This window comes from Mandrillus leucophaeus, unplaced genomic scaffold (genome assembly GCF_000951045.1).
Source record: "Mandrillus leucophaeus isolate KB7577 unplaced genomic scaffold, Mleu.le_1.0 Scaffold274, whole genome shotgun sequence".
NCBI lineage: Eukaryota > Metazoa > Chordata > Mammalia > Primates > Cercopithecidae > Mandrillus > Mandrillus leucophaeus.
The window spans coordinates 558,490-571,610 of NW_012102854.1; the positions used below are offsets into that span (position 1 = coordinate 558,490).

The following is a 13,121-nucleotide window of genomic DNA, read 5'->3' on the forward strand; positions in this document are numbered from 1 at the left end:
CCATGTTGGCCAGGCTGGTCTCAAACTCCTGACTTCAAGGGATCCTCCCGCCTCGACCTTCCAAGTGTACGAGCCACCATGCCAGGCCTGCCTTGACTTTTGATCTGAGAGTTGCAAACTTCTGTAAAGATGCCCTTGTGGATAAACACAAAATCACAAGACAGCGATTGGACAGAATTTGTGAAGGTCTTCACCTCCAGATCACAAACGGCCCCCTGCACCCCCTCCCGCTGCTGGCACTGCTGGATGGCTGTGACCGCACCATGGAGATGCCCATCCTGAAGGATCTGGCCCACTGCAGCCTTCTGTGATGCATAGTCCACGCAGGGGATCCACGAGAAGGTTCTAAACAAAGCCGTAGGCGCCATGATGTACCACCGTCACCCTCATCAGGGAGGACCTGGAGAAGTTCAAGGCCCTGAGAGTGATCATGTGGATAGGCAAGTGGCTACGACAATGTGGACATCAAGGCTACCAGCAAGCTCCAGATTACTATGTGCTACACCCCTCTGCAGCCGTGGAAGAGGCAGCCGACTCCACTGTCTGCCACATCCTCAATCTGTGCCGGAGGAACACGTGGCTGTACCAGGCACTGTGGGAAGGCACGCAGGTTCAGAGCCTGGAGCAGATCCTCGAGATGGCCTCGGGAGTGGCCCACATTCATGGGGAGGCGCTAGGCCTCATGGGCTTCGGTCACACAGGGCAGGCGGTTGTAGTTCGAACCAAGGCCTTTGGATTCAGCGTCGTATTTTATGACCCCTACTTGTAGGACGGGATAGAGCAGTCCCAGGGTGTGCAGAGGGGACGCCGATACACCCTGCAGGATTTGCTGTATCAGAGTGACTGCGTCTCCTTGCACTGCAATCTCAGTGAACATAACCACCACCTCGTCATTGACTTGACTATAAAGCAGATGAGGCAGGGAGCATTCCTTGTGAACACAGCCTGTGGTGGCCTGGTGGACGAGAAAGCCTTACCACAGGCCCTCAAGGAGGACAGGATACGAGGGGCAGCCCTCTACTTGCACAAATCGGAGCCCGTTAGCTTTGCTCAGGCTCCTTTGAAAGATGCGCCAAATCTCATCTGCACTCCACACACTGCCTGGGACAGCAAGCAGGTGTCGCTGGAGATGAAGGAGGCAGCTGCCACTGAGATTCGCTGAGCCATCACAGTTCGCATCCCAGAAAGCTTAAGAAACTGTGTGAACAAGGAATTATTTGTCACATCAGCACCTTGGTCAGCAACAGACCAGCAAGCAATTCATCCCAAGCTCAACGGTGCAACATACAGATATCTGCCAGGCATCATGGGCGTGGCTCCAGGAGGACTTCCTGCAGCCATGGAAGGAATCATCCCTGGAGGCGTCCCAATGACTTACAACCTCCTGAGAGTGGCACATCCTTCCCAAGCTCCCTCTCCCAACCAGCCCACAAAACATGGGGACAACTGAGAGCACCCTAATGAGCAATAGCAAAGAATGCCCAAAGGTAATCATTCTGACACACTTGGGACCATGAGCCAGTGAAAAATAGATGAACTAAGAAAAAAAAATTACGGTCTTTTTAACTGATTCTGGACAGAGGCATCATTGATGTTGCAGTGCTAAAACTACAAGAGCTAGACAACTGAAGATGTCGTCTGCTTATGGAAGCGCTGAAAGACTAGGATGTGACTTACTAACAACCAACTTCCGTTATTGTGTGTTAAGTTTTTCATCTGTGCATCAAATCACAAATAATAGAGCTTTTTGCTTTATTGGTCCCTTGGGCACAGCAGGTCCCAAACACCGTTCTCTAGAATGTTGCCTTAAGAGTTCAAACATCAGGCCATGCACGGTGGCTCACGCCTGTAATCCCAGCACTTGGGAGCCCAACAGGTGGGTCACCTGAGGTCAGGAGTCCGAGACCAGCCTGGCCAAAATGGTAAACTCCGTCTCTACTAAAAATACAAAAATTAGCTGGGCGTGGTGGTGAGCACCTGTAATCCCAGCTACTCGGGAGGCTGAGGTAGGAGAATTGTTTGAATCCGGGAGGTGGAGGTTGCAGTAAGCCAAGATTGTGCCACTGCACTCCAGCCTGGGTGAAAGAGCAAGACTCTGTCTCAAGGAAAAAAAAAAAAAAGAGTTCAAACATCAAAATAAAAAATATTAAGAGGAAAGCTTCATCCCGTGACTCTAGTCCCTTCAGTCTACAGGGGCTGTTTAACTCTTTTTGCTAGTAGGAAGATAATATTGCTACAAAATGGGGAGAAAACTGTTTGCCTGTGGTAGATACCTGCACACATAGGATTGAAGACAGTACAGGCTCCTGTGAGACACGTTTCTCCTCTCACATCTGTTTTTTGTTTTGTTTTGTTTTGAGATGGAGTCTTGCTCTGTCACCCAGGCTGGAGTGCAGTGGCGAGATCTGGACTCACTGCAACCTCTGCCTCCCAGGTTCAAGCGATTCTCCTGTGTCAGCCTCCCGAGTACCTAGGATTACAAGCATACACCACCACACCCAGCTAATTTTTGTATTTTTAGTAGTGATGCGGTTTCACCATGTTGGCCAGACTGGTCTCGAACTCCTGACCTCAGGTGATTCACCTGCCTCAGCCTCCCAAAGTGTTGGGATCACAGGCGTGAGCCACTGCGCCCGGTCCCACGCTCACATCTGAATTGCATACTGAGTGGGGAAGTTAGTCATGAGTTCAGTAAAACCCTCTGATGATGCAAAAAAGAAAAAAAAGTATTACGTTTCACAAGCTGTTTGTACTCAAAATACATTTTCTCAGTTTCAGATCCTTTCCTATTTTATTGAGTGGAAAGTCTTGAACTCAAAGTGTTCAGGAAGAATAATGTTGCATTTCCTTATGTCTCCGGAAACACTTTTAATGGTAACTTGTCATACTGTCTATGAACAAACCCATTTTTTTAGACATTAATAAAGTCTTCTTTTCTTCATGTGGTATTTTATACAAGAACACTTCAGATGTATTAGATTTGACTGATTTTTAACAAATCCTATTAGATTTATATCAGCTAGTTACATGTTCTATTCATAGACCTTTGCGAATCATTGCCTTTTTGTTTAAAAAGATGGCCTATTTTCCAGGCACGGTGGCTCATGCCTGTAATCCCATCTCTTCGGGAGGCTGAGGCAGGCAGATCACCTGAGATCGGAAGTTCAAGACCAGCCCAACCAACATGGAGAAACCCTGTCTCTACTAAAAACACAAAATTAGCCAGGCAATGGTAGTGCAAGCCTGTAATCCCAGTTACTTGGGAGGCTGAGGCAGGAGAATCACTTGAACCTGGGAGATGGAGGCTGTGGTGAGCCGAGATCACGCCGTTGCACTCCAGGATGCCTGGGCAACAAGAGCAAAATTCCAACTCAAAAAAAAAAAAAAAAGATGGTCTATTTCAAGCCTTTGCATAGGTACACTCCTGTTTTTGCGACAAAAGAAAAACTTTAAAATTGCCCCAAACAGAAAAATAATGGCTATCAGAAATAGGTTTTATTTTATTTTAATTTTTATTTTGAGATGGAGTCTTTGCTCTGTTGCCCAGGCTTGAATGCAGTGGCATGATCTCGGCGGACTGCAGCCTCCACCTCCCAAGTTCAAGCAGTTCTCCTGTCTTGGCCTCCTGAGTAGCTGGTATCACAGATGGCCGCCACCACACCTGGCTAATTTTTGTATTTTTAGTAGAGACGGGGTTTCACCATGTTGCCCAGGCTGGTCTCAAACTCCTGACCTCAGGTGATCCACCCACCTCAGCCTCACAAAGTGCTAGGATTACAGGCGTGAGCCACCGTGCCTGGTCCAGTTAATAGTTTCAACTAAGTAAATCATTACACTAGATTCCCACTCACCATTGTCATTGCCAGCATTCCTGAACTTAAGTTGGCTCTGGAAATTCTCCAACCATAGTGAATCCTATTTTCTTTCTTTTTTTTTTTTTTTTTTTCTTGCTCTGTCGCCCAGGCTGGAGTGCAGTGGCCGGATCTCAGCTCACTGCAAGCTCCGCCTCCCGGGTTCAGGCCATTCTCCTGCCTCAGCCTCCCGAGTAGCTGGGACTACAGGCGCCAGCCACCTCGCCCGGCTAGTTTTTTTGTATTTTTTTTAGTAGAGACGGGGTTTCACCGTGTTAGCCAGGATGATCTTGATCTCCCGACCTCGTGATCCGCCCGTCTCGGCCTCCCAAAGTGCTGGGATTACAGGCTTGAGCCACCGCGCCCGGCCGTGAATCCTATTTTCTATGACCCCATAAATATTGGGCATTATTGTGATATGTTAGAATATGAACCCCTGGTTGGGAAAGGTGGTATCATATATGCAGTCTTTCTACCTCTACGTGGTCACATAAGAATGACATCTGACCTGGAACATTTCCTTACCAAGAAATACGGATCCCACATGGGCTGTGCAATGTGTTTGTGTTTTAAGCTAAGTGATATTACAGAAGAGTCAAAAAGTTTTTAAAATTTTGAATGTTTATAAAGTAAAAAAGTTACAGCAAGGAAGGGTTATTATGGAAGAAAAACTTTAAATTAATGTAGCCTAAGTGTACAGTGTTTATAAAGTCTAGAGTGGTGTACCATAATGTCCTAGCCTTCACATTCACTCACCTCTCACCGACTCTCCAGAGCAACTTCCAGTCCTGCAGCCTCCATTCATGGTAAGTACCCTATACAGGTATACCATTTTTTACTTCGTATGCTGATTTTTTACTGTAGCTTTTGTGTGTTTAGATATGTTTAGATACATAAATACTTACCATTGTGTTCTGTGGGCGCAAGTCACCCAGGTGCTGAGGCAAGAGACTGAGGGCATGAGCTGTTCCAGTATAATATATAAAATAACAAGAGTTATACTAGATATAGATCACAGATATGATTATATATATCACTAATCATTAGTTTGTAGTAATTACTCTTTATTCAAATATTATAATAATCCTCACTCTACAATCATAACCTAGAAAAAAATCAGGCCATAGAGAGATAGGAGCTGAAGGCACATGGTGAGAAGTGACCAGACACAAGAGTGTGAGCCTTCTGTTACGCCTGGACAGGGCTACCAGAGGGTTCCTTGGTCTAGCGGTAATGCCAGCATCTGGAAAGATGCCTGTTACCAAGCAGACCGTGGTCTAGCGGTAGCATCAGTGCCAAGGAAAAGCACCCGCTACTTAGCAGACCAGCAAAGGGAGTCTCCCTTTCCCTGGGGGAATTTAGAGAAGACTCTAGTCCACCCCGTCTTGCGGAGGGCCTGACATTAGTCAGGCCTGCCCACAGTTTTCTGGAGGCCTAACCGTCTTCCTGTGATGCTGTGCTTCAGTGGTCACACTCCTGGTCTGCTTCCATGTTCCATCCTGTACACCTGGCTCTGCCTTCTAGATAGCACTAGCAAAATTAGTGAAAGTACTGAAAGTCTCTGATATGCAGAAATAATGGTGCAAGCTGTCTTCACTCTCTCTCCACCTCAGCTTCCAAACAGGGAAGGGCCCCCTGTCCAGTGGACATGTGACCTTACCTATCATTGGAGATGACTCACACTCCTTACCCTGCCCCCTTGTCTTGTATCCAATAAATAACAGCGCAGCCTGGCATTCGGGGCCACTACTGGTCTCTGCGTCTTGGTGGTAGTGGTCCCCCGGGTCCAGCTGTCTTTTCATCTCTTTGTCTTTTGTCTTTACATCTATGATCTCTCATCTCCACACACGGGGAGAAAAACCCACAGACCCTGTGGGGCTGGTCCCTAAAGCGTTCCAACTGTATTCAGTACAAGTACCGTATTCAGTAGAGTAACATGCTGTATAGCTTTGTAGTCTAGGAGCAACAGGTTATACCATATAGCCTAAGTATTCAGTCAGCTATACTGTCTAGGTTTGTGTAAGTACACTCTATAATGATGAAATTATTACACAATGATGAAATTGCCCAACAATGTATTTCTCAGAATGTATTCTTTTTTTTTTTTTTTTTTTTTTTTGAGACCGAGTCTCACTCTGTCGCCCAGGCTGGAGTGTTGTGGTGCAATCTCGGCTCACTGCAACCTCCGCCTCCTGGGTTCAAGTGATTCTCCTGCCTCAGCCTCCAGAGTAGTTGGGACTACAGGTGCGCACCACCACGCCTGGCCAATTTTTGCATTTTTAATATAGATGGGGTTTATGCTATGTTGCCCAGGCTGGTCTCGAACCCCTCAGTCTCCCAAAGTGCTGGGATTACAGGCGTGAACCACCGCGCCCAGCTAAAATATATCCTTATTATTAAGCTATGCATTACTGTGTATACAATATCTTTATAGGTCAAAAGCAGTCAAATATTGGCCATAAGATATACTTAGTCCAAGTACACAAATAATTGCAGAAGGAGAAAGTGAAACTCCTCTTACTTCCTGTTGCACTCATTTATCACAAAGTACACAGAACTCAGAATAACACCTGCCCTTTGCAATTTCACACTCCTCTCTTTCTGCCTCTCCAAACCTGTCCCACGTTTGGCGATTCCTTTCCTTCGACCTCCCCCATCACGTCGCAGGTTCCTGGTCTACACCCCTTCTGCCTCTCCAATTAGTTTTGAGTCTCACAACCTCTGGTCCCATAACCCCTCTGCACTAAGGAGCACTAAAAGGCCAAAACAGCAACCCGGCATGTTTGCGCCTGCGTACTCTGGGCGCATAGCACTCAGGCCTACAGCGCAGCGCCGGCTTATCTGTGAGAGCAATTAAGATGACTTTCGGAGGGTCCAACCGCCTTCCCAGCTCCGAACTACATCTCCCAGAAGGCTCAGCTGTGCGATTATCTTTCCGTGTGGACTTGTCCTCTTTCTGAGGCTGTCCAGCGCCTGGGGGCAGTAGGACGGGTCCGGGAACTAAGCCCATCTCAAACACGTCGGAGTGGCTTTCTTTGGGGGCCAAGGCTCGAGCCTGAGCCAGGGCTCCGTGAGGCCTCTGGGGCGCGAGCGGTTTGATGAGGGGGGCGATCCTTTCGGCTGGGCTGACGCTAGGCGCGGCAGCAATTCTGACAATCGGGAGCCATCTTCTCCGGCCTTGATACGTCTCTGACTACGTTTCCCAGAGGACTCCTCGGCAAGACTGTATTTCTCGCGGGAATTCAGCATCCAAGTCACGCGCTGGCGGGACCCTGAGGGCTTTACCAGCAACTACCCCAGTCCTGGGGAGGATTCTGCTGCTTCGGAAGCTCGTAAGGCCGGAGGTGAGGAACCCGGGAGAGGGCGGGGCCGGGGGCCGGGCCTCGGCTTTGTGCGGCGGTGGAGGTGAGGTTGAAAGTGTGCGCTTGCGTCTGTGTGGAGGTGTGTGGTGAATGATCGCGCGATTGTGACAGGCTGCTCTTGTGATGAGTGTGTTTCCAACGCTCATACCGTGTGCAGCACGGCCTCGGAGACTGTGGCTGCTGGTGTGTGTGAGAGGGAGTGGGACCACGTGCGGCATTGTGTGTGCGGCTGTGGGGAGCTGGTGTCTGGTTGAGTGTTACCGCGTTTGTCCCCGTAGTGGTGTGCGACTGTGTGCTGTGTGACTGTGCGGCAGAGTTCAGGTGGGGATACCTGCGAGTAACTGCATGTTTCTATCTGTGTGTGTGGCTGTGGTTAATGTGTGATCGTGACTGTGACCGGGTACAGGTGTGCGTCGACAATGTGGTTGTGACAATGTGGTTGTGACTGTGAATGTCTCTTCGGTAAGTGTGCACTTGTGCTTATGTGACCGATGGAGGCCCTCCGTGTGCGACCCTGTTGCTTTGGGCGTGGATTGTCTGTAGCTGAATGTCCCCATGGTGGGGATGTGATCAGGTTTGTGTGACTGGATAGACTTCTCAGTGTGAGGTTTTATCACTTAAGTATACTTCTCTAGGCATTATACTCCAGTTTTTCCCCATTTTAAAACTTTATATTAATGTTGTCATACTGTCTTTGGTTTATTTTTACAATTCTGTGAATCATTTCTATTAGATAAAATAGCGGTTAATTCAATTTCTTTGCTATATTGTATTCTCGCTTTTGAAGTATACCACAATTATTCATCCTTTCTAGTAATGATGCCCATATTAGTTATTTATAGTTTTTTATTTTATAAACAACACAGCCACAAACATTCTTTCACATGGGGTACACATGCTTATTTACCAGCAGAATTGCTGGTTCGTATATCTTCCACTTTACTAAACAGTGTCAAAATATATACCAGAGTGGCTGCACAAATTTGTAGTTGAACAGCAGTGTTTGAAATATCTTTTTTTTTTTTTTTTTTTTTTTTGAGACGGAGTCTCGCTCTGTCGCCCAGGCTGGAGTGCAGTGGCACAATCTTGGCTCACTGCAACCTCCGCCTCCTGGGTTCAAGCGATTCTCCTGCCTCAGCCTCCTGAGTAGCTGGGATTACAGGCACCCAACCATCATGCCTGGCTAATCTTTGTATTTTTGGTAGAGACAGGGTTTCTCCATATTGGCCAGGCTGGTCCTGACCTCAGGTGATCCGCCCGCCTTGGCCTCCCAAAGTGCTGGGATTATAGGCATGAGCCAGTGCATCTGGCTTTCTTATACATTCTTGAGCTTCCTGTATATATGTAGTTATACAGCACGTACTGTTTTATGCCAGGCTTCTTTTGTTATATATTATGTTTGTGAAATTCATTCATGTTGTTCAGCATAATTGTACATAGTTCTCATTACATTGGGGATATATTGTAGTATATTAGTCTATTACACTGTTAATGACTATTTGGGTAGTTTCCAGTTTGGGGCTGTTACAAATGATGCTGCAGCTGTGAAAACTCTACGCTGTTTTTGGTGAACACATGAAGGCTTTTCTCCTGGGTTGATACTTAGGAGTGGCATTGCTAGCTCATAGAGTAGGCTAATGTTTAATAGATGCAACCACGCTCTTATGGGGGTGTTCCAGTTTACACTCCATCCAGCAATGTATAAGAGTTCCAGTTACTTCATATCCTCTCTGTAATTTGGTACTGTTAGTCTTTTAACTATTTTATTTGTTGTGTGGTACGGTTTCATCATAGGTTTTTGTTTTGTTTTATTTTTTGAGACAGAGTCTTGCTCTGTTGCCCAGGCTGAAGTGCAGTGGTGTGATCTCAGCTCACTGCAAACTCTGCCTCCCAGGTTCAAGTGATTCTCCTGCCTCAGCCTCCTGAGTAGCTGGGATTACAGGTGCACACCACCACGCCCAGCTAATTTTTGTATCTTTAGTAGAGACAGAGTTTTACCATGTGAAACTCCTGCCCGCCTCAGCCTCCGAAAGTCCTGGGATTATAGGTGTGAGCCACTGCATCCAGCCTCATCATAGTTTTAATTTGTATTTCCTTGATGTGAAATGATGTTCAGCACCTTTTTGTATTTTTACTGGGCATTTGTATATCCTCTTTTTTTTTTTTTTTTTTTGAGGTGGAGTCTCGCTTTGTCACCCAGGCTGGAGTGCAGTGGCGTGATCTTGGCTCGCTGCAAGCTCCGCCTCCCGGGTTCACGCCATTCTCCTGCCTCAGGCTCCCGAGTAGCTAGGACTACAGGTGCCCACCACCACGCCCAGCTAATTTTTTATATGTTTAGTAGAGACGGAGTTTCACTGTTTTAGCCAAGATGGTCTCGATCTCCTGACCTTGTGACCCGCCCGCCTCGGCCTCCCATAGTGCTGGGATTACAGGCATGAGCCACCGTGCCCAGCCCCAGTGTATATCCTCTTTTTTGTGTCCGCTTTCCCCTTTTTAATTTTTTAAAAATATTCCTCCCTCCCTCCCTTCCTTCCTTCCTTTTTTTGAGACGAAGTCTCACTCTTGACCCCCAGGCTGGAGTGCAATGGCGCGACCTCAGCTCACTGCAACCTCTGCCTCCCCAGTTCAAGTGATTCTCCTGCCTCAGCCTCCCGAGTAGCTGGGATTACACGTGCCTGCCACCACCCCTGGCTGATTTTTGTATTTTTAGTAGAGATGGGATTTCACCATGTTGGCCAGGTTGATCTCGAACTCCTGACTTCAGGTGATCCGCCCGACTTGACCTCCCAAAGTAGTGGGATTACAGGTGTGAGCCACCGCACCTGGTCCTGGCCACTTTTTTTTTTTAATAGACAAGGTCTTTCTCCATCATCCAAGCTGGAGTGCGAATGCAAGTGCAGTGGCATGATCATGGCTCACTGCAGCCTCAACCTTTAGGGCTCAAGCAATTCTTCCACCTCAGCTCCTGAGTAGCTGAAACTATAGGTGTACACCACCACTCCTGGCTATTTCTTTTCTTTTCTTTTTTTTTTGTAGAGATAGCATCTTGCTATATTGCCGAGGCTGGTCTTGAACTCCTGGTTTCATGCTATCCTCCTGCTTTAGCCTCCCAAAGTGCTGGGATTGCCACACCCGGCCTGTGGAATATCTTTCAATTTGGGTTTACCTGATGTTTCTTTATGGTTAGATTTAGACCGTGCAGTTTTGGCAAGAAGGTCACAGAAATGAGGTTAAACTCTTCTCAGTGTGTCACATCAGGAGATATATATATATTAGTATATCTCGTTGGCAATGTTAACTTTGAAAACTTGGTAACAATGTTGTTTGCCAGATTTCTCCTCTGTAAAATTACTGTTTTTCCCACTTTATTTAGTAAGTATCTTGTGGAGAAATAATTTGAAACTATGCAAAAATCCGATTTCTCATCATGCTTTCTCACCCATTGGTTTTAACATTCATTGTAAAAACCAATTTTTACAATGTAACAATTTTTTTTTTTTTTTTTTTAACCTGTAACAGTTATTACTGTGATGTTTGCCTAGTGGTGCTTTTCTCCTTCTATCATTTCTTACACTTTGATAATTTAAATTCTACTATAAGGAAGAGCTGTCTCTTCTTCCTCCTGTTAAAGTGAACTAAATATGGCCTGAGAAGGACTTTGTATTTCTATATTTGAGTCCTTACAGATGAACTGTATCCTAATAGGTAGACAGAATTGGAAACCTAACTTGCGTGCCTGTAACAATAATATGTGCCTGTAACAAGCTGAGTCTTGACCAATCCCAGCAGCAATACTTCAACCACTCATACACTGGTGAGTGTTCAAACTGTGTTAAATAAGGCAAACACCGTCCGGGCACAGTAACTCGCGCCTGTAATCCCAGCACTTTGGGAGGCCGAGGCAGGCGGATCACCTGAGGTCAGGAGTTGGAGACCAGCCTGACCAAAATGGTGGAATCCCATTTCTACTGAAAATACAAAAAATTAGCCAGGTGTGGTGGAGTGCGCCTGTAATCCCAGCTACTCAGGAGGCTGACACAGGAGAATTGCAGTGAGTCGAGATCACGCCATTGCACTCCAGCTTGCGCAACAAGAGCGAAAAGCCATCTCAAGGGGGAAAAAAAAAAGGCAAACACCAACTTGTAACCAGTTGAGCTGTTTCTCCACCTCACTTCTGATTTTTGTACGTCACTTCCCTTTCTTTTTGTTTATAAATGTGTTCTGACCACAAGGCATCCCTGGGGTGCCTCTGAATCTGCTGTGATTCTGGGGGTTGCCTGATTTGCGAATCGTTCATTGCCCAGTGAAACTCCTTTACATTTAATTCAGCTGAAATTTTTCTTTTATCCCCATTTGTTTGTTCAATTGTCTACCTATGGACTCATGGACATTTATTTTATTCTGTTCTCTATTATTATTATTTATTTATTTTGCTGTTTAAAATTTCCCAGATTTGGCCATCAGAAGCTCCTTAAGTTGGCTCTTGTGTCCTTTCCAACGTGTGATCATTTTTTTAAAGCTTCCCCCGGACCCCGCTTTCTGGCCCCATAAGATATTCCAGGCTCATCTTGTATCTTCCCTCTTCCATCTCTGGGCTCAGCATTTTCTCCAAGCAGTGTTAGTTTCTTTTATTGGAGAATGAATTTTTAAACCAAGATCTGGGCACTTGGTGTGCTTGTTACTACTCGTGTGTCTTTGTTCTGGTTCTGGTCAGTGCAGACAGTAAGAAAATACACAAATGTCTATACACACATTTATGTCTATTTATTTATATGTTAAAAACACACCAGTTTACACTCATATGTTCAATTCTATTCCAGTACCACAGGATATTTTTTTTTCCCCAAGAACTATGAAATATCTGAGATTTTACCCTAGTTGTAAGCCAGTAAGTTAGCTTGTCAGTATCACAGATACATTCAGAAGACATTAGACTTCTGAGTCAGAGACAAAGGATGCTTTGTTGCTTGTGGCAATCTTCAGAATATCTACATTCTCTTGGCACTGATTCAGTCATACACCCAGGATTATGCAAAATACATGGGTATCTGTGTGTTCCCTTGACCCTAGGAAACCTGAATTTTTTATAATGGGCAGTTAGAATGCCTACCCTTTGCTGTAGAAGGAGATGAACTCTGTCTTCCAAGGCCGTTCACTGTATAAACAACTTGGCAAAATAGTGCAGAACAAAAGCACTTAGTACCTCTGCTTGCAAGATACGCAGAAACATGCAAGACCCATGGAGAACTATCTCCCATCAAATTTAGCCATTTGCTTGTTACTTCATTTTCCAACAGAGAGAAATCTGCTTCTCAGAATCAATAATTAGTGCTTTCCTAGAATACATTCAAATTAGTTCAGAGTTGCTAACCCGGACCTGTGTAAAAAACAAATTTACTAACTACAATAGAGAATCTCTGTGTAGCTCTTTTCTTTAAGCTTATAGTATATAGTAAAAAACATCTTCCAAAGTTACTCAATTTAGTTATTTTCTTTGCCACTTTTTTCAGTGTGGTTTTGCTACTCATTTTTCTTACATGTAAAGATCATTCGTTGCATTTGGGTTCCCCCACATCCTGGTTGATTGTAGCAGGCTACACTATTTTGAATGTGAAAACATTCGCCGGGCATGGTGGCTCATGCCTGTAATCCCAGCACTTTGGGAGGCCAAGGCAGGCAGATCACCTGAGGTCAGGAATTTGAGACCAGCGTGGCCAACATGTTGAAACCCTGTCTCCACTAAAAATACAAAAATTAGCTGGGCATGGTGGTAATCCCAGCTACTCTGGAGGCTGAGGTGGGAGAATCACTTGAACCTGGGAGGCAGAGATTGCAGTAAACCAAGATCATGCCACTGCACTCCAGCCTGTGTGACAGAGTGAGACAAGGAAGGAAGGAAGGAAGGAAG

General features: G+C 45.8%; 1 protein-coding gene and 2 pseudogenes across 6 annotated transcripts in view; 2 read left to right on the top strand and 1 right to left on the bottom strand.

Moving 5' to 3' along the window:
• Positions 1–1,471, top strand: part of LOC105543096 — a 14,867-nt pseudogene extending 13,396 nt beyond the window's left edge.
• A 4,799-nt stretch (positions 1,472–6,270) lies between these two features.
• LOC105543050 lies at positions 6,271–7,176 on the bottom strand (annotated as a pseudogene). Its single transcript, XR_001006568.1, has one exon. The product of XR_001006568.1 is annotated as an uncharacterized LOC105543050 (transcript).
• ZNF566 (zinc finger protein 566) overlaps positions 6,779–13,121 on the top strand; it is a 56,200-nt gene continuing 49,857 nt past the window's right edge. Inside the window, exon 1 of one of the 5 annotated variants that reach the window (XM_011984792.1) lies at positions 6,779–7,183. The gene's annotated coding sequence lies outside the window, so the exon portion shown is untranslated. Of the gene's footprint in view, positions 7,196–7,239; positions 7,257–13,121 lie in introns of those variants that run through there. The other 4 variants (XM_011984794.1, XM_011984793.1, XM_011984796.1 and 1 more) reach the window with 4 other exon arrangements.